The sequence below is a fragment of the Bombina bombina genome, chromosome 2, assembly GCF_027579735.1.
Source record: "Bombina bombina isolate aBomBom1 chromosome 2, aBomBom1.pri, whole genome shotgun sequence".
Classification (NCBI taxonomy): domain Eukaryota; kingdom Metazoa; phylum Chordata; class Amphibia; order Anura; family Bombinatoridae; genus Bombina; species Bombina bombina.
In genome coordinates, this window is record NC_069500.1 from 855,319,194 (window position 1) to 855,345,913 (window position 26,720).

The 26,720-nt window shown below is 39.8% G+C and overlaps 1 protein-coding gene across 1 annotated transcript in view; it reads right to left on the reverse strand.

Annotated features, from left to right (window-relative positions):
• ADGRL3 (adhesion G protein-coupled receptor L3) overlaps positions 1–26,720 on the reverse strand; it is a 1,741,359-nt gene that overhangs the window by 504,228 nt on the left and 1,210,411 nt on the right. The gene's annotated exons all lie outside the window — the stretch shown is intronic.

Genomic DNA, 26,720 nt, shown 5'->3' on the forward strand with positions numbered 1-26,720 from the left:
ACTCCTAAATGGCCTTCCTAAACACCGCTTCTCCTCCCTCCAATATATTATGAATGCTTCTGCTAGACTCATCCACCTAAGTAGCTGATCTACATCAGCGACTCTGCTCTGCCAGTCTCTACACTGGCTCCCCATACACTCCAGAATACAGTTTAAAGTATTAACCCTAACTTACAAAGCACTAAACAGTCTAACTCCCAACTATATTTCCTCTCTTTATAAATATTCCCCATCCTGTCCTCTTCGATCAACCTCTGACCTACGTCTCTTCACTCTTGTTATCTCTACGTCCCACTCCCGCCTCCAAGACTTCGCACGTGCTGCTCCTGTCCTCTGGAACTCTCTACCCCACTCTATAAGACTGTCTCCAACCTTGTATTGCTTCAGACGCTCCTTCAAAACCCACCTATTCAGAGAGGCGTACCATATCTCCTCCATCCCTCATCTGAACCAAACTAATACATGAACTGCCCGACTTACTACTGCAACTACAACTGATGTAACAAGCTACCCCAACCTTATGTCTCTGCACCCTAAACCTGCAGACTGTGAGCTCTCCGGAGCTCTTCCTCCTGTACTAGATTTGTTTAGTTTTATGTTTAGTATTTTTAGCAAAAATGTTGTCATTGTATACCCCTATCATTGTACCCAGCGCTACGGAATTTGGCGGCGCCATACAAATAAATGATAATAATAATTATATATAACAACAGTTTTAACTATTAAACATTGCTTCCATGAAAAAAAAACATTTAAAAAGCATTTAAAACAGTTTTTGAGCAGCACAAGCAAAAACTCATTGAAAGCTCATTTGATTATTTTTATCTAAGAAGGTAATGTGCAGCATACTTAAAGGGACATTCAAATCAAAACATTTCTTATTATGCTGATAAAATAGCACTATTCAACAATATGAGAAAAAATTGTGTGGCAAGTTAAAACTTACACACAATACTGATATCTACAAGTTCATAACACATTCCATAAGTAAATATTTTTCTTTTATTTTCATAATAGCCAACTCATAGTGAAATGTCCAAAACTTGCAAAAAGTCTTGTGTATACATATAATGTAATGTAACATAATATAACATTGAGGCCCAGATTACAAGTGGCACGCTAATGACAGTGTGGGTCGCGATAAGCAGTATTACTGGACTGTGCTAACATTAGCATGCAACTTGATACATTGGGGCATATTTATCAAGCTCCGCTAAAGACCGCTGCTCCATAACTTGTCCGCCTGCTCTGGGGCCGCGGACAGAAATCAACCCGATCAAATATGATTGAGTTGATTGACACCCCCTGCTAGCGGCCGATTGGTTGCGAATCTGCAGGGGCGGCATTGCACCAGCAGAGATGGGTTAGCGCAAACTATCCTTTCAATAGAAATTTTGACCATGCTAAATAGTGCTAGTATTACAAGTTATAGTTTGCGCTATAGGTTGTGCTAGAATATTTTGCCTGGTTTGAGACATGAAGTAAAATGTAAGAGTTAATAAAATAAAAAAAATCACAAAACACGTGTAAAACATATTAAAATAAAATATTACACACACACACACACATATATATATATATATATATATATATACACACACTTCTTAATAAAAAAGAATAAGGATTAATAAAAAGTATTTAGAAGGTTTAAAAGCGATATGGTATGTGTCAAGGTGTTTGACTGGAAAGGGCTCCAATTTACATATACATGTTTAAATATGAATATTTGTGAATATATATATATGTATATATATATATATATATATATATATATATATATATATATATATATATATATATACACACACACACACGTCTATATATATATATATATATATATATATACAGTCCAAGTTAAGGACAGCACTATCTTACTTGATCCAGCCGCCAAGGTGCACTACAAACCATTAATGTGTATCCTTCCCAAGAACGTAGGCACTCACTGGTCTTTAGACATAATCCATTTATTGATCCATAGAAAAAAGTTACATTAACATGACGTTTCGGTACATTATTGTACCTTTATCAAATGTAGCAAAAGATAGATATTAAAAACTTCCTAAATAACTTACCCTAATCCACCACCTAAATACCCCTAGTGCACACTGCATGCCGCCAAATCTCCGTGAGTGAAGTAGGCGTCTAACGTCATCAAGGCGCGTTGGACTATGCGCCCTGTGAGATCGTAGAGCCGAAGTTGCCATAGCAACATGTAAACAAAACACGATACATGCGGTAACGCTGGTGTAACTCTGTGCAACTATGTCATCTCAAAACTATACAGCGCTGAATGTTTGTAATGTGAAGCACATCCACATATATTACATCAGAGTAAGAAATACCCATATATCTGTAATATTAGATCCAGCACCTACATAACAGCGCAGTATCCCAGAGAAATGACAGAGTAGAAAACTAAAAAATTAACTATATACATATGTGTAACAATGCAACATTACTATCAATCCTAAAAACTGTAATAGACCTGTGTTTAATTTTATGTCATAGCATCAGATAACAGTATCTAATTACAGATAAAGGTAAAACTACCGGTTTACATTCATATCTAATTGTCATATGGTAGAAACATAGGAACCAATGTGAGAGCCATTATGAACCATGTTGAAGTCCATATAACCAGCTGAGCGTTTGCAAGTTGAATGTAATCATAAATTTGTTATTGCACAGATGTGTGATGTTTCAATAGAAAGGACTAAAGTCCAGAGAGGTGTTAAGGCCATATGGAGAGATGGTGTTCAGTCTGTAGATCCACTTGGTTTCACATTGTAGCAGAAGGTTTCCTCTATCACCGCCTCTTGGCAGGGGGGGTATGTGATCAATAAGCATCGTGCGTAAGCTAGAGACCACATGTTTGTGCTGAAGGCAGTGCCTTGCTACTGGCTGATCAGATTCACCAGTGCGGAGGGCCTCACGTATCGCACATCGATGATTCGCCATACGTTCACGAAAAGTTGTTACGGTTTTGCCAATATAGACACTGGAACATGGGCAAATGATCATATACACTACATATGTACTAGTGCATGTTAAACGATGCCTGATGTCAAACCTATAGTTGTTGTGAGGGTGCTGGAAAGAGTTGCCCCTAAGCATACCATTACAGGTGACACACCCCGAACAGGGAAAACAGCCCATCTTCTTGGGCTTGAGCCAAATATCCTTCTTGTATTTTTTCACCGGGTCTGATTTGACCAGTATATCCCTTAGATTACTTGTTCTTCGGTATGCTATTCTGGGGGCAGGGACCCTCCCAAATGGTAGCGTAGGATCACAGCTTATAACTGGCCAGTGTCTCCGGACCGCCTCAGTAAGATGTTTATACTATTTATATACACATGAACTGTGGACATTGTACAAATTTTATAAGGATATTTCAACAGTGATATTGGAACTTCATTTCTGACTTTCACCTGCTTTTAATCAATGTGATTGGTGGTGTATCGTTTGCACATTACTATGTTTTTTATATGTGAAATTATCTCTACTGGCTTTCATTCTATACATTAACTGTCAATATTTGTTAAAGATGGCTGAATCAGCACATTTTGATCATCTATATCATGATGAAGACTTCAATACGGAACCATTGGCCTTCACGGATGATGATGCAGAGAGAATCAGAATCAGCGATGAACTGAGTGAGTTGGGGGCTGACACCCCTATTAATATTTACCACAAACTGTTGAATTTAAGGAGAAAACAAATAGATTACCAACTTCATGCAGTTTTTTTTATCTGGGTATCGCAGGAAGAAATACAGGGAGTGCAGAATTATTAGGCAAGTTGTATTTTTGAGGATTAATTTTATTATTGAACAACAACCATGTTCTCAATGAACAAAAAAAACTCATTAATATCAAAGCTGAATAGTTTTGGAAGTAGTTTTTAGTTTGTTTTTAGTTATAGCTATTTTAGGGGGATATCTGTGTGTGCAGGTGACTATTACTGTGCATAATTATTAGGCAACTTAACAAAAAACAAATATATACCCATTTCAATTATTTATTTTTACCAGTGAAACCAATATAACATCTCAACATTCACAAATATACATTTCTGACATTCAAAAACAAAACAAAAACAAATCAGTGACCAATATAGCCACCTTTCTTTGCAAGGACACTCAAAAGCCTGCCATCCATGGATTCTGTCAGTGTTTTTATCTGTTCACCATATTGCGTGCAGCAGCAACCACAGCCTCCCAGACACTGTTCAGAGAGGTGTACTGTTTTCCCTCCTTGTAAATCTCACATTTGATGATGGACCACAGGTTCTCAATGGGGTTCAGATCAGGTGAACAAGGAGGCCATGTCATTAGATTTTCTTCTTTTATACCCTTTCTTGCCAGCCACACTGTGGAGTACTTGGACGCGTGTGATGGAGCATTGTCCTGCATGAAAATCATGTTTTTCTTGAAGGATGCAGACTTCTTCCTGTACCACTGCTTGAAGAAGGTGTCTTCCAGAAACTGGCAGCAGGACTGGGAGTTGAGCTTGACTCCATCCTCAACCCGAAAAGGCCCCACAAGCTCATCTTTGATGATACCAGCCCAAACCAGTACTCCACCTCCACCTTGCTGGCGTCTGAGTCGGACTGGAGCTCTCTGCCCTTTACCAATCCAGCCACGGGCACATCCATCTGGCCCATCAAGACTCACTCTCATTTCATCAGTCCATAAAACCTTAGAAAAATCAGTCTTGAGATATTTCTTGGCCCAGTCTTGACGTTTCAGCTTGTGTGTCTTGTTCAGTGGTGGTCGTCTTTCAGCCTTTCTTACCTTGGCCATGTCTCTGAGTATTGCACACCTTGTGCTTTTGGGCACTCCAGTGATGTTGCAGCTCTGAAATATGGCCAAACTGGTGGCAAGTGGCATCTTGGCAGCTGCACGCTTGACTTTTCTCAGTTCATGGGCAGTTATTTTGCGCCTTGGTTTTTCCACACGCTTCTTGCGACCCTGTTGACTATTTTGAATGAAACGCTTGATTGTTCGATGATCACGCTTCAGAAGCTTTGCAATTTTAAGAGTGCTGCATCCCTCTGCAAGGTATCTCACTATTTTTGACTTTTCTGAGCCTGTCAAGTCCTTCTTTTGACCCATTTTGCCAAAGGAAAGGAAGTTGCCTAATAATTATGCACACCTGATATAGGGTGTTGATGCCATTAGACCACACCCCTTCTCATTACAGAGATGCACATCACCTAATATGCTTAATTGGTAGTAGGCTTTGAGCCTATACAGCTTGGAGTAAGACAACATGCATAAAGAGGATGATGTGGTCAAAATACTCATTTGCCTAATAATTCTGCACTCCCTGTATATCCCTAGGGGATTTAGGGTAAAAAATATACCTACCTTAGGCCGTAACAATGTAGAATTCTGCAGGAGGTGGTGCTCTGTGTTAAACAAGTGCTCCTATGACCTCATACTATTGGTGATAGAGGAAGTCACTAGGTTGGAGAATAAAATCAAAATTGAAACTGAGATTATTAAACAGAATAGTATGCACATCCTGTTGGAGGATAAGAGTCAGGATTGGGTTACCAAACTGGATGGTCTAGTCAGTAAGTACCGTAGTGATCTCATTGCATTTAAGAACAAAAAGCTTAACAGTGTAGAATCTGATTATAGGGAAAAACGTGTATATAAGTGGCTGCATGGGAAAGATGATCCTTTACATAAAAGACGGCGCCGTAATTTGCGCCCCAGGAATACACTAAGTGTAGTAGAGAGCAGTGGAGGAGATTCCTCAGGCCCAGAAAGCACTATTTCTAGCCAAACAAATACAGATTCTACAGAACATCCACAATCTTTTTTAGGAGTGGCGACACATTCAGCAGCAAAACCCCCATCCATTCCCAGTATAAGAAGAGAAGAGAGGGAAGAAAGATCAGAAGGGGGGGCCATAACAAAAAAACAACCAGCAAGGAAAAAGTAGATATTATATTTAATCTAAGTAATAGACACCTTAGTGAAGCAGAAATATCTTTATTGAATCGGGGTCTATCGTTCATACCGACTCCTAAAATGGACTCTTTTGATATGCTGGTTGATGTACACAAATTACAGAGGCAGTTGAAACTTAGGGATCATTTTAGAAATTATACATATGTCCCTGCTCCGTTTAAGAAAAGATCTACATTTGAACCTGCCAATACACATAACTCTATTAGGGGATATACACGTGCTTTGAGTCATGACATTAAGCAGATACCACGACAAAAAATATATTCCAATATGAGTAAATCTGAATCACAGGCATTGATAGACTTAAAAAATGACACATCTATCATCATCCGCCCGGCTGATAAGGGCGGATCAGTTGTCATTTTGGATTACACTGATTACAGAAATGAAGCACTCAGACAACTGAATGATAGTCATACCTACAAAAAATTATCTAGTAACCCCACAACAACATATAAAAAGGTTATTGACAGATTTCTACAGAATGGCTTTGAGGCAGGCATACTCAGCGAACAAGAACTGACATTTCTTATCACTGACCATCCAAAGGTACCTGTGCTCTATTTACTACCAAAGGTGCACAAAACTTTGAAACATCCACCTGGCAGAACTATTGTGTCTGCCAGGGGATCGATATTATCCAGTTTGGCCATATACATCGACTCACACCTACAAGAGGTTGTTAAGCATACTGAGTCCTACTTAAAGGACTCTCCAGACATGATTCGAATTCTCAAGGGATATGTTAACCTACACGATGATGACATACTGGTCACCATGGATGTGGACAGCCTCTACACGGTTATACCTCATCATGAGGGTGTGGAGGCTGTCAGGTCCGTGGTGGCTGGAAATGTATTTTACAATGGTCCACACCCATTGAATTTCTTTGTGAGATGTTGACATATTGCCTTGAGAAAAATTATTTCAAATTTGAATGTGACTACTTTTTACAGATTGCTGGTACGGCCATGGGTTCGAATGTGGCACCCACTTATGCAAACCTCTACATGGCGTGGTATGAGCGTGAACTGATGCGGCCATATGAGAATATTAACATCAAGTACTACACACGATACATAGATGATGTGTTTTTGGTGTGGAGAGGTGGTGAATCTGCATTGCTTGAGTGGGTGTCACATTTGAACTCCATGGCCAGTCCCATTAGATTTAAATTGGAATATAGTGTAGCATCTGTACACTTCTTGGATCTCACTATTTTTAAGGTTGATGCAGAGGGTGTAACTCGATTTGGTACTTCTCTCTATACTAAAGCCAACTGACCGCAATTCCTTGTTGGATGCAAGGAGCTTTAACCCTCTGCACCAAAAGAAGGGGATTCTTACCTCCCAACTCACTCGTGTCATCAGGAACAATAGTGAGTTGCCTATGATGCAACAACAGCTTGAGGAGATGAATGCCAAACTAGTGGAGAGGGGCTATGCAAAGGAGATGGCCAAAAAGGCACAGGATGACCTCATGAATCCTACCAAGTCAGGAATGATGAAACACACAACAAAATCTGACCCTGAACAGATCAATATGGTTACCACATATACACCAAGCTCCAGACATCTTACTGAGGCGGTCCGGAGACACTGGCCAGTTATAAGCTGTGATCCTACGCTACCATTTGGGAGGGTCCCTGCCCCCAGAATAGCATACAGAAGAACAAGTAATCTAAGGGATATACTGGTCAAATCAGACCAGGTGAAAAACTACAAGAAGGATACTTGGCTCAAGCCCACGAAGATGGGCTGTTTTCCCTGTTCGGGATGTGTCACCTGTAATGGTATGCTTAGGGGCAACTCTTTCCAGCACCCTCACAACAACTATAGGTTTGACATCAGGCATCGTTTAACATGCACTAGTACATATGAAGTGTATATGATCATTTGCCCATGTTCCAGTGTCTATATTGGCAAAACCGTAACAACTTTTCGTGAACATACGGCGAATCATCGATGTGCGATACGTGAGGCCCTCCGCACTGGTGAATCTGATCAGCCAGTAGCAAGGCACTGCCTTCAGCACAAACATGCGGTCTCTAGCTTACGCACAATGCTTATTGATCACATACCCTCCCTGCCAAGAGGCGGTGATAGAGGAAACCTTCTGCTACAATGTGAAACCAAGTGGATCTACAGACTGAACACCATCTCTCCATATGGCCTTAACACCTCTCTGGACTTTAGTCCTTTCTATTGAAACATCACACATCTGTGCAATAACAAATTTATGATTACATTCAACTTGCAAACGCTCAGCTGGTTATATGGACTTCAACATGGTTCATAATGGCTCTCACATTGGTTCCTATGTTTCTACCATATGACAATTAGGTATGAATGTAAACCGGTAGTTTTACCTATATCTGTAATTAGATACTGTAATCTGATGCTATGACATAAAATTAAACACAGGTCTATTACAGTTTTTAGGATTGATAGTAATGTTGCATTGATACACATATGTATATAGTTAATTTTTTAGTTTTCTACTCTGTCATTTCTCTGGGATACTGCGCTGTTATGTAGGTGCTGGATCTAATATTACAGATATATGGGTATTTCTTACTCTGATGTAATATATGTGGATGTGCTTCACATTACAAACATTCAGCGCTGTATAGTTTTGAGATGACATAGTTGCACAGAGTTACACCAGCGTTACCGCATGTGCCGTGTTTTGTTTACATGTTGCTATGGCAACTTCGGCTCTACGATCTCACAGGACGCATAGTCCAACGCGCCTTGATGACGTCAGACGCCGACTTCACTCACGGAGATTTGGTGGCATGCGGTGTACACTAGGGGTATTTAGGTGGTGGATTAGGGTAAGTTATTTAGGAAGTTTTTAATATCTATCTTTTGCTACATTTGATAAAGGTACAATAATGTACCGAAACGTCATGTTAATGTAACTTTTTTCTATGGATCAATAAATGGATTATGTCTCTTTAGACATAATCCATTTATTGATCCATAGAAAAAAGTTACATTAACATGACGTTTCGGCAGTGAGTGCCTACGTTCTTCGGAAGGATATATATATATATATATATATATATATATATATACATATGTGTTTATACACTTCACTCATACCTCAACAAAGAAAACAACCCCACATGGGTGGTGTCTCGTGGACTCTCGCAACTATCAAATAAATGAATTTATCAGGTAAGATATAAATTATGCTTTCTTTCATATAGGTGGCGAGAGTCCATGAGCTGTTACGTATGGTATATAATACGCAAGATGTGCAAGTCCACGAATAGCAATAAAGGGAGGGATACAAAAAAAAGTTGTTTTTTTTTCACTGAGAAATTAAATTCATAACCCAGAAATATAGTATTTTATGACAAAACTCAAAATATAGACACAATTATCAAACTGAGACAACTGCCTGAATGACCTTTTTACCAAAGGCTGTTTCTGACGAAGCAAAAACATCAAAATGGTAAAATTTAGTAAAGGTATAAAGAGAAGACCAAGTGGCCACTTTGCAAATTTGATTAACTGAAGCCTCATTCTTGAAAGCCCAAGATGTGGCAACCTATCTAGTAAAATGAGCTGTAATTCTCCAAAGGCGGAGGCTGACTCGCATCCAAATAAGTTTTGCAAATCACTAGTTTCAACCAATAGGCTAAAGAAATAACAATCACCCAGGCAGGTCTGTGAAAGCAAGTTCCCTGAGAGAGAAGATCCTGAGACAACCACCATGGAAGAGAATCTCTGGACATCTGATCTAGAACAATCTTTGGAGATAGATCCACATAATCCCGTTCCACTGCCTGAGCAAGCATAACTGCAGAGGTCTGAGATGGAACAGAGCAAACGGAATGATGTCCATGACTGAAACCATCAGACCAATAACCTCCATGCACTGAGCCACTGACGGTCAAGGATGGGACTGACGAGCAAGACACGTACTGAAAATCTTTGACTTTCTTGCTTCTGTCAGAAAAAAATTCATCTCTAGAGAATCTGTAATAGTCCCTAAAAATAACACTCTTGTAGCCGGAATTAGGGAACTTTTTCCTAAATTCACCTTCCAAACATGGGAGCGCAGAAAAGACTACAACAACTCTGTGTAGGAGTTTGCTAGTTGAAAAGATGGAGCCTGAACTAGAATGTCGTCCAGATAAGGAGCCACTGCAACACCCTTTAATCGAAGCACCGCCAACAATGCTCCCAGGACCTTTGAAAAAATTCTGGGAGCTGTTGCCAGACCAAAAGGACGAGCTACAAACTGAAAATGTTTGTCTAAAAATGCAAATCTTAGGAACCTGTGATGATCCCTGTGAATGGAAATATGCAGATATGCATCCTTTAGATCCACTATGGTCATGAACTGACCTTCCTGAACCAAAGGAAGAATGGAACAAATAGTTTCCATCTTGAAAGACGGAACCCTGAGAAACTTGTTTACACTCTTGAGATCTAAAATAGGTCTGAAAGTTCACTCCTTTTTGGAGAGATTGGAATAAAAACTCAGACCCTGTTCCTGAACCGGAACTATCACTCCCATGTCGGAAAGATTCTGAACACAATGTAAGAATGCCTCTCCTTTTATCTGGTTTACAGATAACCTGGAGAGAAGAAACCTGCCTCTGGGAGGAAAATTCTTGAACTCCAGTTTGTAACCCTGAGACACGATATCTACCACCCAGGGATCCTGAACATCTTGAACCCAAGCTTGAGCGAAGAAAGATTTCTTAGGAATAACCATGACTGATGCCTCAGAGTCATCCAAGGTAGCCAAAACCTCCTTGAGTGACAAACGGAGGTGTTCCAGCTTAAACCTAAAGGAAACAAACTCAGGTTCAGAAGAAGGATTTACACTATCAGAATCCAAGATCTCACCCTCAGATGCTACTGAAGTATCTTCCTCCTCAGACTTATGAGAAGAAACACTAGACACAATTGCAACAGAATCAGAAACCTTATACTTCCTCTTGCGCTTCCCCTGTAACATAGGAAAAACAGACAAAGCCTCAGATACTGCCGAGAATATATGGATCGCCATATCCTGCAAGGAAAAACCAACCTGAGATGAAACACAGGACACTGCAGAAGATTGGGATGTATGAGGAGAAAGCTGTGGATTAGCCTGAACAGGAGACTCCTGAACAACATCCGCCCTAGACAATGAAGGCTCAGAATCAAAAAGTCTATCCTTGTAATGTAATGTTCTCTCAATACAAGAGGAACAAAAAGGGATAGGAGGCTCAACATTAGTATTTAAACATAGAGAACAAGCAACAGCTTGCATGGCCTCTTGGTCCATCTTTTTCCAAACGAAAAAATCAAAATCAATAAAAAATTCTGGCTTAGACTTCCGGCAGAGCACGCTGAGGTTGGCGTGGAGCATGGAATATCGACAGCTTGATTCAACTATCCTCCTTGCCGTTTCTCCCGTTGTTGGTGTGCTAGCATCCTAGGGAGCTGGGCAATTTCATCAAAGCCCAAGCAGGAAGTCTGCAAGAGCTAGAATACAGGCTCCATCGCCAGAGCCGCAACTTAACTACTCTACAAAGGACCCACAGGTCTCTTCGCCAGAGCTGTAAACCAGCCACATCACAAGGTTACGGAGAGTGCATTTCTTCCTGACCCTCCCGTTGTCGGTGCATATAGCATCCTAGGGAGTCGGTCAGCTACTAAGAAATTCAAAGCAGGAGCATCGCAAGAGCTGAAATATACACCTACCGGTGAAGAGCTTCAGTTAAGTCAAGCCATACGGACCGGGATAAAATTACCCATTGCGGGGTGGTAACACCTCTTAGGGTATTGTTTGGTTCCTTGTTTTTTCACCTGTCCATAGGAAGCAGCAAACTCAGAACGCTGCTGGTAGGTTGCTGGACCAGGAAGTGCTAAACTTGATAACATATGTGAATGTTGACACGGAGTCGCTTCTAACATCTTCTGGTTCTGCCGTTTTTGAAAACCACAACTTTGGTAAATCACCAAACGAGTTCCTTAAGAGAGTGACCCTCAGGTACTGTCTGGTTTCATTTGAGATAGCAGAGCCCAAATTGCAGCCATCTCATTGACTGTGTTACCATCTAAAAGAGCAAGTACCTGGGCTCCAAGGGGGACACTTGCAACATGTTATATGCAGGCTGTTACTTTTATTAGTGCTGTGTTTATTCTGTATATGCTGCAAAGTTATACAAGTCATATGTCTGGACTGCCTCACACCTCCTAAAGTTTAAATAATCTGTTTCTTGATATTTCTCTTTAATTTAATTTAAATTTTACTGCATGTTTACGAGCTGAGTTGAGTAAGGGACTAGTATAAGGTAAAATATGCTATCAGTACAGGAATCACTTTTGGCACAGAGTCTCAAATAGAATATTCTTATATGTTGTCCTGAAATGTATTACATTGAATCTCTGGATATATGCTATCTGGGAATTGAATTATCATCTTGACATGCTTTAGCTTTAAGGGCTGGCACTATAGATTTTGTGCTATATAAATCTAGTTTTCTTTGTTGCCTTGTCGTATATAATACTCTGTGAAGGATAAGCCAGCTGAACTAATTATATTTAGTCTATTTCATAGAGTGGATTCTCAGATTTAAATCATGTGTGACACTAAATATCTGATTCTGCCCTGTGTTGTTCTCCCTGTACTATATGAATAGAGATTATTCTGAAATGTAATATATGATAGTTGAGAGAATTCTTAACATGCTATGTACTCAGTGTTTGATTAGGCATGACAAGTTAAATTTTGGTTATAGACTAACTGCCTGACTGGTACCAGTTAACATATACATCAGGTTCTTTTTCACTAGTAAATCTTTATATGCACTTTTGGTAAAAAAAAAAAAAAAAAAAAAAGTTTGAAAACACAAATAAAATAGAAGAGGGAAATAAGGGAAGGTTCCACTTAGGTATATTCAGACTATAGGTCTTTGCACGTTTGAAATTACCCAGATTAAAATCTGGTATTTTGTGTAGGTATTGATTGTATGCACTCTATTTAATGGAAAAATGTATCACCCAGGTGAAATCTAATTCACCCAAAATGCCTGTGAAATCCAAAGATAAGAAACATAAGATACCAGTTCAGACAGCCTAAACAAACCTATTGGGATTTCTATGGATCCTCAAGTTTTGATATCTAAATTAACAGAATTGTTTTCTCCTCAATTTGAGGTAATTAAAAAAGAATTAGGCTCTATTTCTACTGAAATAGCTACATTGTCCACTGAAGTCATACAGTTCTCAACTAGAGGCAGAAAGCAGAATCTCTGACCTGGAAGATCAGAATAATAAACATGAAAGCATAATCCAAAAACAAGATTTTAAAATTAAAAATATGCAGCTATGCCTGGAGGACCTGGAGGATCGCTCCAGGCATAATAATATTAGACAAGTTGGCCTACCAGAATTACCTGAATACGACAATTTAATCAAATTTACTTCTACCGCACTTCCCCAAGCGTTAGGGATGCCATTACAATTATTACCAGGGCACATAGGTTGGGGCCTAAGAAACCCGGTTCAGACAGAGCTATAAAGAATAGAATGTGTCTATTTAAACTTTTAAAATTTCAAGATAAAGTAGAATTACTGAAATTATTTTAAAAAGCGGACCCCCTGGTATTCGGAAATAATAGGGTCTTATTATTTCAAGATTTCTCCAGCGAGACCTCTTCTAAAAGAAGATTAATGGCCCCTTATTGCATACAATTAATAAATAAAGGAGTGAAAGCTCGCTTGGTATACCCGGCGCAAATCATAGTCGAAGACAGGGGTGTTAGACTCTCTTTTAATGATGTCACAGAAGTCAAAGAATATATAGGTATTGAATAATCCTACAGAATCCAATACAGGGAATATGCATCATGATAAAGACCCCTAAAAGGAAGGATAGGGTAACAGTGCTTGATAGTGTTTGTTAAGTTGATAAACTACATGTGTTTTGCTTCTGTCTCCCCTTTTTTTTCTCTCTCCCTTTCTCTTCTCTTTTTTTTCCCTCTCCTTCTCTCCTCCCCTCTCGTGTCTCCTTTTTTTTCTTATATGGGCAGGTTTAATCTGAATATGTCAATATTGAGGTATGTTGGAAGGAATTAGGATATTATCATGGAATATTGGGGAATATCTTCTCCTATCAAGCGTAAATTAGTTATTAAAACTTTAGCTAAGTATAAACCAGATGTTGTCTTTCTTCAAGAGACACACCTTAATGAACAAGAAGCAGCCAAATTGAGCATAAAATGGGTGGGGGAAGTTATTTCTACTTCTGGGAACCATAGAAAATGTGGGGTAGCCATTCTCCTACATAAAGAGTTGGAGTATATGGTTATTAAGGAAGAATTAGGTCCTGCAGCTAGATTCATCCTTCTTCAAATTCAAATAAAAAATATAAAATTTGTCTTATGTAACATATATGCCTCCAATAATTTTTCTATAGAATTTTGGGGAAAAATTAAAATGAAGCTATTTACTTTTATCTATGAGAAATTAATAGTGGGTGGAGATTTTAATGCAACGCTATGTCCAGTGTTGGACAGATTTTCAAATAAAAATAGATATAATAAAAATGCAAAGTTTTTAAAACAATTTTGTTTCATATTAAAACTGGTAGATATATGGAGGGTCAAAAATCCTGAAACACAGTTATTTTCATGCAAGTCTAAAGCTCATAGAACTTTTTCTAGAATAGATTTATTTTTAATTTCGGAAATGCTTTCTATTCAGAAATTAGAGATAGAGATGGGAGAAATCATAGTATCAGACCATGCGATTATCTCTTTGTTTTTCCCTATACTCAACAAAGACAGCACACAAACACCTGGTTTTTCTTTTCCTCAATACTTATATACCAATCCTAACCGCTAGATTTGGAGTTTTGTCGGTAACGACCCGAAAAACTAACGCCGGCTTTTTTCTGGCCGCACCATAAAAATAACTCTGGTATTGAGAGTCCACATAAAGGCTGCGTTAGGCTCCAAAAAAGGAGGGTAGAGCATTTTTAACGCAGCTTCAACTCTCGATACCAGAGTTGCTTACGGACGCGGCCAGCCTCAAAAACGTGCTTGTGCACGATTCCCCCATAGGAAACAATGGGGCTGTTTGAGCTGAAAAAAAACCTAACACCTGCAAAAAAGCCGCGTTCAGCTCTTAACGCAGCCCCATTGTTTGCTATGCGGTAACCCTTCCTACGTCTGCACTTAACACTCTAACATGTACCCCGAGTCTAAACACCCCTAACCTTACACTTATTAACCCCTAATCTGCCGCCCCCGCTATCGCTGACCCCTGCATATTATTATTAACCCCTAATCTGCCGCTCCGTAAACCGCCGCTACTTACATTATCCCTATGTACCGCTAATCTGCTGCCCTAACATCGCCGACCCCTATATTATATTTATTAACCCCTAATCTGCCCCCCACAACGTCGCCTCCACCTGCCTACACTTATTAACCCCTAATCTGCCGACCGGACCTAAGCGCTACTATAATAAAGTTATTAACCCCTAATCCGCCTCACTAACCCTATCATAAATAGTATTAACCCCTAATCTGCCCTCCCTAACATCGCCGACACCTAACTTCAAACATTAACCCCTAATCTGCCGACCGAATCTCGCCGCTATTCTAATAAATGTATTAACCCCTAAAGCTAAGTCTAACCCTAATACTAACACCCCCCTAAGTTAAATATAATTTAAATCTAACGAAATTAATTAACTGTTATTAAATAAATTATTCCTATTTAAAGCTAAATACTTACCTGTAAAATAAACCCTAATATAGCTACAATATAAATTATAATTATATTATAGCTATTTTAGGATTTATATTTATTTTACAGGTAACTTTGTATTTATTTTAACCAGGTACAATAGCTATTAAATAGTTAAGAACTATTTAATAGCTAAAATAGTTAAAATAATTACAAATTTACCTGTAAAAGAAATCCTAACCTAAGTTACAAATAAACCTAACACTACACTATCAATAAATAAATTAAATAAAATACCTACAATTACCTACAATTAACCTAACACTACACTATCAATAAATTAATTAAATACAATTGCTACAAATAAATACAATTAAATAAACTAGCTAAAGTACAAAAAATAAAAAAAGAACTAAGTTACAAAAAATTAAAAAATATTTACAAACATTAGAAAAATATTACAACAATTTTAAACTAATTACACCTACTCTAAGCCCCCTAATAAAATAACAAAGCCCCCCAAAATAAAAAAAATGCCCTACCCTATTCTAAATTACTAAAGTTCAAAGCTCTTTTACCTTACCAGCCCTGAACAGGGCCCTTTGCGGGGCATGCCCCAAGAAATACAGCTCTTTTGCCTGTAAAAAAAAAAACATACAATACCCAAGCCCCCCAACATACCCCTAATCTAACCCAAACCCCCCTTAAATAAACCTAACACTAAGCCCCTGAAGATCATCCTACCTTGTCTTCACCATACCAGGTTCACCGATCGGTCCAGAAGAGCTCCTCCGATGTCCTGATCCAAGCCCAAGCAGGGGGCTGAAGAGGTCCATGATCCGGCTGAAGTCTTCATCCAAGCGGGGCAGAAGAGGTCTTCCATCCGATTGAAGTCTTCATCCAAGCGGCATCCATCCGGAGCGAAGCGGCAGCATCCTGAAGACCTCCACTGCGGAACATCCATCCTGGCCGACGACTGAACGACGAATGATGGTTCCTTTAAATGACGTCATCCAAGATGGCGTCCCTCGAATTCCGATTGGCTGATAGGATTCTATCAGCCAATCGGAATTAAGGTAGGAATATTCTGATTGGCTGATGGAATCAGCCAATCAGAATCAAGTTCAATCCGATTGGCTGATCCGATCAGCCAATCAGATTGAGCTCGCATTCTATTGGCTGTTCCGATCAGCCAATAGAATGCAAGCTCAATCTGATTGGCTGATTGGACTTTGACTTTTTGATTGATTGACTTTTTTCCTGCGGCTGGAGTTTTGTCGTTAGATGTCTAACGCTCACTTCAGAAACGACTCTAAATACCGGAGTTAGAAAAATCCCATTGAAAAGATAGGATACGCAATTTACGTAAGGGGATCTGCGGTATGGAAAAGTCGCGGCTGAAAAGTGAGCGTTAGACCCTATTTTGAGTGACTCCAAATACCGGCGGTAGCCTAAAACCAGCGTTAGGAGCCTCTAACGCTGGTTTTCACGGCTACCGCCAAACTCTAAATCTAGGCCTACATTTGTTAAATGGTTAAAATCTATATGGCAGGAGTATTATTCTTATAATTGGAATTATCTTAATAAACCTGAAACTCTCTGGGAAGCTTTTAAAGCGGTGCTCCGGGGAGAAATACAGGCTTATATAAGTATAAGAAAGAAAAAGAGCAGAGCATGGGAAGTTCAAATTGCTAATAAGGTTAGAAACTCATACAAAAAATATTATATAAACCGTACAGTAATAAACTGGGGAAAATATCTAGAAAATAGGAAAGAGCAAAATATCTAGCTAGACTTACTAAAACTAGAAAGAAGAAAAACATAATTTATGCTTACCTGATAAATTTATTTCTCTTGTAGTGTGTTCAGTCCACGGGTCATCCATTACTTATGGGATATATTCTCCTTCCCAACAGGAAGTTGCAAGAGGATCACCCAAGCAGAGCTGCTATATAGCTCCTCCCCTCACATGTCATATCCAGTCATTCGACCGAAACAAGACGAGAAAGGAGAAAATATAGGGTGCAGTGGTGACTGGAGTTATAATTTAAAATTTAGAATTTAGACCCTGCCTCAAAAAGACAGGGCGGGCCGTGGACTGAACACACTACAAGAGAAATAAATTTATCAGGTAAGCATAAATTATGTTTTCTCTTGTTAAGTGTGTTCAGTCCACGGGTCATCCATTACTTATGGGATACCAATACCAAAGCTAAAGTACACGGATGAAGGGAGGGACAAGGCAGGAACATTAAACAAATGAAACAAAAAAAAAAAGAAAGGGCGCCTCCTAGTGTAGCCAGTATATATAAGGATAAATAGAATGAGATATAGATTTTGTACTCACATGTAGTGAAGGCAAAGATAATGCCTAGATAAGCAGTCTGGAAACTTATCAGTGTCCCAGTTGACTGTGCATTAGAATGCTAGGGCAGCTCCTCTTAGTAGATTTCCAAAATCATCTGAAAAGTAAGAAGATATACAGAGGGCGACTCCTAGTGTGGAATTAGTAAGCAGAGTGTGAACCCACCAGCTTTACCCTTCAGAGATATACTCACAAAGTATAGAGCACACTGTAGTGCTAATGAAGCAAGCTGGGTATATTAAAAGTGGCCCAGCGCACATACCACTCCGGTGAAAGATGGTCCAATGTATTCAGAAGGTTCAGATAAAAAATTCAGGAGACTCCAGATATATATAAAAAACACTTTATATAAAAATATAACAGTGTACAATAAAAATCAGTAGAATTCGCTACGCGTTTCTCAGAGCTACCACTCTGTTTCCTCAGGCAAGTTATCACATAAAACAGAAGGAACCACTGCCTGTAGAACCTTTCTCCCAAAAACAGCCTCCGAAGAAGCAAAAGTGTCAAATTCGTAAAATTTGGAAAAGTGAAGACCAAGTTGCAGCCTTGCAAATCTGTTCAACAGAGGCCTCATTTTTAAAGGCCCAAGTGGAAGCCACAGCTCTAGTTGAATGAGCTGTAATTCTTTCAGGAGGCTGCTGTCCAGCAGTCTCATAGGCTAAACGTATTATGCTACGAAGCCAAAAAGAGAGAGAGGTAGCCGAAGCCTTTTGACCTCTCCTCTGTCCAGAGTAAACGACAAACAGGGAAGAAGTTTGCCGAAAATCTTTTGTTGCCTGTAAGTAGAACTTCAGGGCACGGACCACGTCTAGATTATGCAAAAGACGTTCCTTCTTTGAAGAAGGATTAGGACACAAAGATGGAACAACAATCTCTTGATTGATATTCCTGTTAGAAACAACCTTAGGCAAAAACCCAGGTTTAGTACGCAGGACTACCTTGTCTGAATGAAAGATCAGATAAGGAGAATCACAATGTAAGGCAGATAACTCCGAGACTCTTTGAGCCGAGGAAATAGCCATCAAAAACAGAACTTTCCAAGATAAAAGGTTAATATCGATGGAATGAAGGGGTTCAAACGGAACACCCTGAAGAACTTTAAGAACCAAGTTTAAGCTCCACGGAGGAGCAACAGCCTTAAACACAGGCTTAATCCTAGTCAAAGCCTGACAAAAAGCCTGGACGTCTGGATTCCCTGCCAGACGCTTGTGTAAAAGAATAGACAGAGCAGAAATCTGTCCCTTTAGTGAACTAGCGGATAAGCCCTTTTCTAAACCCTCTTGTAGAAAAGCCAATATCCTAGGAATCCTAACCTTACTCCATGAGTAACTATTGGATTCACACCAATATAAATATTTACGCCATATCTTATGGTAAATTTTTCTGGTAACAGGTTTCCGAGCCTGTATCAATGTATCAATAACCGAATCCGAAAACCCACGCTTTGATAGAATCAAGCGTTCAATCTCCAAGCAGTCAGCCTCAGAGAAATTAGGTTTGGATGGTTGAAAGGACCCTGAATTAGAAGGTCCTGCCTCAGAGGTAGAGACCATGGTGGACAGGACGACATGTCCACTAGGTCTGCATACCAGGTCCTGCGTGGCCACGCAGGCGCTATCATAATCACTGATGCTCTCTCCTGTTTGATCCTGGCAATCAGTCGAGGTAGCAACGGAAAAGGTGGAAACACATAAGCTATGTTGAAAACCCAAGGGGCTGCAAGTGCATCTACCAGCACCGCTCCTGGGTCCCTGGACCTGGATCCGTAACGAGGAAGCTTGGCGTTCTGGCGATATGCCATAAGATCCAGATCCGGTTTACCCCAACGACGAATCAGTTGAGCAAATACCTTCGGGTGTAGTTCCCACTCCCCCGGATGAAAAGTCTGGCGACTTAGAAAATCCGCTTCCCAGTTCTCCACACCTGGGATGTAGATCGCTGACAGGTGGCAAGAGTGTGACTCTGCCCAGTGAATTATCTTCGAGACTTCCAACATCGCTAGGGAACTCCTGGTTCCCCCTTGATGATTGATGTAAGCCACAGTCGTGATGTTGTCCGACTGAAACCTGATGAACCTCAGTGTTGCTAACTGAGGCCAAGCTAGAAGAGCATTGAATATTGCTCTTAATTCTAGAATGTTGATTGGTAGGAGTTTCTCCTCCTGAGTCCACGATCCCTGAGCCTTTAGGGAGTTCCAGACTGCTCCCCAGCCTAGAAGGCTGGCATCTGTTGTTACAATCGTCCAATCTGGTCTGCGAAAGGTCATTCCTTCGGACAGATGAACCGGTGACAACCACCAGAGAAGAGGATCTCTGGTCTCCTGGTCCAGATTTAGCAAAGGGGACAGATCTGAGTAATCCCCGCTCCACTGACTTAGCATGCATAGTTGCAGCGGTCTGAGATGCAGGCGCGCAAATGGCACTATGTCCATTGCCGCGACCATCAAGCCGATTACCTCCATACACTGAGCTACTGATGGGCTTGGAGTGGAGTGAAGGGCACGGCAAGCATTGAGAATCTTTGATAACCTGGACTCCGTCAGGTAAATCTTCATCTCTACAGAATCTATAAGAGTCCCTAGAAAAGGAACCCTTGTGAGCGGTAACAGAGAACTCTTTTCCACGTTCACTTTCCACCCATGCGACCTCAGAAATGCTAGAACTATCTCTGTATGAGACTTCGCATTTTGAAAACTTGACGCTTGAATCAGAATGTCGTCTAGGTACGGAGCCACCGCTATGCCTCGTGGTCTTAGTACCGCCAGAAGTGAGCCCAGAACCTTTGTAAAAATTCTCGGGGCCGTAGCTAACCCGAAGGGAAGAGCTACAAACTGGTAATGCCTGTCTAGAAAGGCAAATCTTAGGTACCGATAATGATCTTTGTGAATCGGTATGTGAAGGTAGGCATCCTTTAAGTCCACTGTGGTCATATATTGACCCTCTTGGATCATGGGCAGGATGGTCCGAATGGTTTCCATCTTGAACAATGGAACCCTTAGGAATTTGTTTAAGATTTTTAAGTCTAAGATTGGTCTGAAGGTTCCCTCTTTTTTGGGAACCACAAATAGATTTGAGTAAAACCCTTGTCCTTGTTCCGTTTGCGGAACTGGGTGGATCACTCCCATCACTAAGAGGTCTTGTACACATTGTAGAAATGCCTCTTTCTTTACTAGGTTTGTTGATAACCTTGACAGATGAAACCTCCCTTGTGGAGGAGAAGTTTTGAAATCCAGAAGGTATCCCTGAGATATAATCTCCAACGTCCAGGGATCCTGTACATCTCTTGCCCAAGCCTGGGTGAAGAGAGAAAGTCTGCCCCCCACTAGATCCGTCTCCGGAAAGGGGGCCCTGTCTTCATGCTGTCTTAGGGGCGGAAGTAGGCTTTCTGGCCTGCTTGCCCTTGTTCCATGACTGGTTGCCTTTCCAACCCTGTCTGTAACGAGCAGTAGTTCCTTCCTGTTTTGGAGCGGAGGAAGTTGATGCTGCTCCTGCCTTGAAGTTACGAAAGGCACGAAAATTAGACTGTTTGGCCTTTGATTTGGCCCTGTCCTGAGGAAGGGTGTGGCCCTTACCTCCCGTAATGTCAGCAATAATTTCCTTCAAGCCGGGCCCGAATAAGGTCTGCCCTTTGAAAGGAATGTTAAGTAGTTTAGACTTAGAAGTTACATCTGCTGACCAGGATTTAAGCCATAGCGCCCTGCGCGCCTGTATGGCGAATCCGGAATTTTTAGCCGTAAGTTTGGTTAAATGCACTACAGCATCCGAAACAAACGCATTAGCCAGTTTAAGCGTTCTAACTTTGCTCAAAGTCTCATCCAATGGTGCTGTGCGAATCGCCTCTTCCAGAGACTCAAACCAGAATGCCGCTGCAGCCGTGACAGGCGCAATGCATGCAAGAGGCTGCAATATAAAACCTTGTTGAACAAACATTTTCTTAAGGTAACCCTCTAATTTTTTATCCATTGGATCTGAGAAAGCACAGCTATCCTCCACCGGGATAGTGGTACGCTTGGCTAAAGTAGAAACTGCTCCCTCCACCTTAGGGACCGTCTGCCATAAGTCTCGTGTGGTGGCGTCTATAGGGAACATTTTTCTAAATATCGGAGGAGCGGAAAAGGGCACACCGGGTCTATCCCACTCCTTACTAATAATTTCTGTAAGCCTTTTTGGTATAGGAAAAACGTCAGTACACACCGGTACCGCATAGTATCTATCCAACCTACATAATTTCTCTGGGATTGCCACCATGTCGCAATCATTCAGAGCCGCTAACCCCTCCCCTAGTAACACGCGGAGGTTCTCAAGCTTAAATTTAAAATTTGAAATTTCTGAATCCGGTCTCCCCGGATCAGAACCGTCACCGACAGAATGAAGCTCACCGTCCTCATGTTCTGCAAATTGTGACGCAGTATCGGACATGGCTCTCGTGTCATCAGCGCGCTCTGTCCTTAACCCAGAGCTATCGCGCTTGCCTCTTAATTCGGGCATATTGTATAATACTTCTTTCATAACATTAGCCATATCATGTAAAGTGATTTGTAAGGGCCTTGATGTACTTGGCGCCTCAATCTTACGCACCTCCCGAGCGGGAGACGCAGGTACTGACACGTGAGGAGAGTTAGACGGCATAACTTCCCCCTCGTTGTCTGGTGATAATTTCTTTATCGGTACAGATTGACTTTTATTCAAAGTAATATCAATACAATTGGTACACATATTTCTATTGGGCTCCACATCGGCTTTTGAACATAATGAACAAGCAGATTCCTCTGTATCAGACATGTTTAAACAGACTAGCAATGAAGCTAACAAGCTTGGAAATCACTTTCAATAAGTTTACAAGCAATATAAAAAACGCTGCAGCGCTTTTAAAAAGACAGTTGAATAACAAAGAAAACTAATTCAGTTATAGTGAACAATTCTTAACGAGAAATGTATTAATTAGCAGAGGATTGCACCCATTAGCAAAAGGATGATTAACCCCTCAATACCCAAAAACGGATATCAAATTAAGATTTAACGCTTTTATCACAGTCAAACACACTGTCACAGATCTGCTGTGACTGATTACCTCCCTCAAAAACGAATTTTGAAGACCCCTAAGCTCTCTAGAGACGTCCTGGATCAAGGAGGAAGAAACAGGAAGACTGTGCTAGAATTTTAACTGCGCAACAAGGCACTAAAACAAGGTCCCCTGGGAGACCTGATATAACGGTTTCTATGCAGAAAATACGTTAGCCATGTGGAAAAAAATCATGCCCAAAAAGATTTATCACCAAAGTACCTCACAAAACGAATAACATACCAGTAAACGTTTTTGTTTTTTTAAAAACAACAATTTGAATGTCATGCAAAGTTATCACTAAGCCTGCAACCAGTCGCTTCCACTGCAGATAAGGCTTAAACATTATTTCAGTATTAACAGTATTTTCTCAGCCAAATTCTAGTCCCTAGAAAATAACTCAACTGCGCATACATTTATCAGCCCGATACCAGTCGCTACTACTGCATTTAAGGCTGTACTTACATCATGTGGGTAACAGCAGTATTTTCTTAGTCAATTCCATTCCCAGAAAATAATGTACTGCACATACCTCATTTGCGGGGGACCCCGCATGCTATTCCCCTCTTTCTGAAGTTACCCTACTCCTCAGAATGTCGAGAACAGCCAGCGGATCTTAGTTACGTCTGCTAAGATCATAGAAAAACGCAGGCAAATTCTTCTCCAAATACTGCCTGAGATACAAAAAAAACGGCACACTCCGGTGTCATTTTAAAATAACAAACTTTTGATTGAAGAATAATTAAGTAAAAACTCCAACTCCTCTCGCGACTTCCTTCTTTGTTGAGGGTTGCAAGAGAATGACTGGATATGACATGTGAGGGGAGGAGCTATATAGCAGCTCTGCTTGGGTGATCCTCTTGCAACTTCCTGTTGGGAAGGAGAATATATCCCATAAGTAATGGATGACCCGTGGACTGAACACACTTAACAAGAGAAAATCTTATTCTCGCTATTCAACCTAGCAATGGTAGCTCTACGGAGACTAAAGAAATTGCGGAGGTATTTTTTGCTTATTACCAGCAACTTTATTCCAGAAGAGAATCAAATGACCATAATCAAGATAATTTCTGGACTAAGATAAAGATACCTCAATTACATATTGAGGATTTAACTGTAGTTAATGCCCCGATCTCTACAGAAGAAATAAGAAAAGCTTTAGATAACTTAAAATTGAATAAGGCAGCAGGCCCGGATGGGCTGCCAGCAGAGTTTTATAAATGTCTTGGTGAAGATCTACTTCCAATATTAGAAAAACTTTTCAATTGCTATTATGGTACGAAGAACCCTATTTCGAGCTATTTCTCAGCAGCAAATATTTCACTCATCTTAAAGAAAGGTAAAAATCCAGAAGATCCGGCCTCATATAGGCTGATCTCAGTGCTAAATACAGATTACAAGATTTTAATGGCTATTATTTCCTTAAGACTTTCTTCATGTCTGCACAAAATTATTCACCCAGATCAGACAGGGTTCATGGTAGCTAGAAATTCTGCAAAATATATTCGCAAACTTATTAATTTCTTTGACTATGCTTGGAATATAGATCAAAGTAGGAAGAAGCCTCTCTGGCAAGATGTAGCTATTCTTTCTCTGGACACAGTCAAATCATTTGATTCTATTGTATGGGACTATTTATTTAAAGCATTAGAGAATTTCAGGTTAAAAGGAAAGTTTGTCCAATTTATACAAAGATTATATCAAAAACCAATATCCTATTTACTTATCAATGAAACTCTATCTTCCAAAATAGTATTACAGATGCAGCAGACAAGGGTGTCTCCCATGTTGTTTAACATTGCTCTCGAGACCCTAGCGATCCGATTTAGAGATATATTAATAGGGGTGCAGCTTGGCTCCTAGCGACTTAAAACATTGCTATATGCAGATGATGTGCTGATCTTTCTAGTTAATACCCAGCAGTCAATATCGGTTATTTTGCAAGCTCTTGAAGAATTTAGCTCCTTTTCAGGCTACAAGATTAATCCAGAGAAGAGCGAATTATTGTGCATAGGCAATACTCCTTCAGTATTACCTAATATCCCATTCAAAGTGGTAGACACTATTAAATATTTGGGTCTAGTTTTGCATAAAAATTAATTTTGAATCGTTGTTGCAAAAGATTGGAGTAGATCTACAATTGTGGGCAGAGTTTCCGTTGTCAATCACGGCAAGGGTTAATTTAATTAAATCAATTATATTTCCTCATCTTTTATACCCTCTTCAGAACCTCCAATTATTTATATTAAATAAAGATCTGAAGAAAATCTATACACAATTTTCTAAATTTATCTGGAATAACAAAAAGCCTCGAATTGCTCTCTCAAGATTAATGCAAAATCTTGAATCGGCTGGACTGGCACTTCCTAATCTTAAACTATATAACCTGGCTGCGATGGTTAAAACGGCAATAGATTGGCTCGCTGGAACAAATATAGTATTGTCAGAGGATTTAGAAACAGGTTTAATTACACTGTTTTCTTTAAAGGCTATTTTGCACTCCCCGGTACGGAAGCTGCCTCAGAATGTTATCTGTCTTATCTCAATTGAAAACATAGTTTTAGCTTGGCAGAAGTTCTGTGCAAGTCTAGATATAGATTTCACATTTTCAGAGTTTTTTTTACTGATTACAAGTAACTGCTTTTTAACCGGGTTTATACCAGCAAGTATTCAAAGATTGGAGTCAAAAAGGCTTATATTTTGTAAAACAGCTACTAGATGGAAACCATCAAATGCTTACGGCTGAAATTATTTTTAATAAATATGAGTTACCTAGATCTAACTTATTTGCTTACTTTCAAATTCGACATTTTATATCATCATAAAATTGTCATTTTCCTCCCCCAATCGCATGGTCTGATATCAGGCTTTGTATACAAAAATTTACATTAGGGGATTCTTTGATCTCGCTGATATTTATTTATTTATAAAATATTTTACCAGGAAGGATATACAATATTATGTTGACTAAACAAAGCCTGCTCTACCTGGATAATATCTGTAATTACTGGCTACCAGCAATGCCCTCAGTAGATCACAAAATAATTAAACAGAGTTTTGATTCACTTTGTAAGTGCAAAATATCTATGGGTTGGAAGGAATCACATATGAAACTGATCAATAATTTTTATTTATCTCCACTTAAAATATCAAGGTTCTATACAACATCGTCCAGTGTCTGTCCTCGCTGTTCAAATGATAAAGCAGATATACTCCATATGTTCTGGACATGCCCTAAAGTCAGACAACTATGGCTGAAAATAATTTTTTGGTTTAATAAACTGTATAAAATGACGATAGGGCTGTCATCAGAGGATGTTATTTTCTTAATCTCTCCACAAGATTCTATTAATAATATTTAAATAAATAGTTGAAATAACATCATCCTTGCAGTTAGATATTGTATACTTAAAAATTGGAAAGCTAGTCGGGTGCCGGGGGTGTCTATAGTCCTTACAAATATTCAAGATCAAATTGTGTTTGAAACATATCACCTCCAAGACGCCTCAGAGAAAAGGATTAAGAATTTCTTGTGGGGATGGACACCAGTTATCTTAACTTACCCAAGATCACTCCAAAAACGGATTCTTTCTTCATT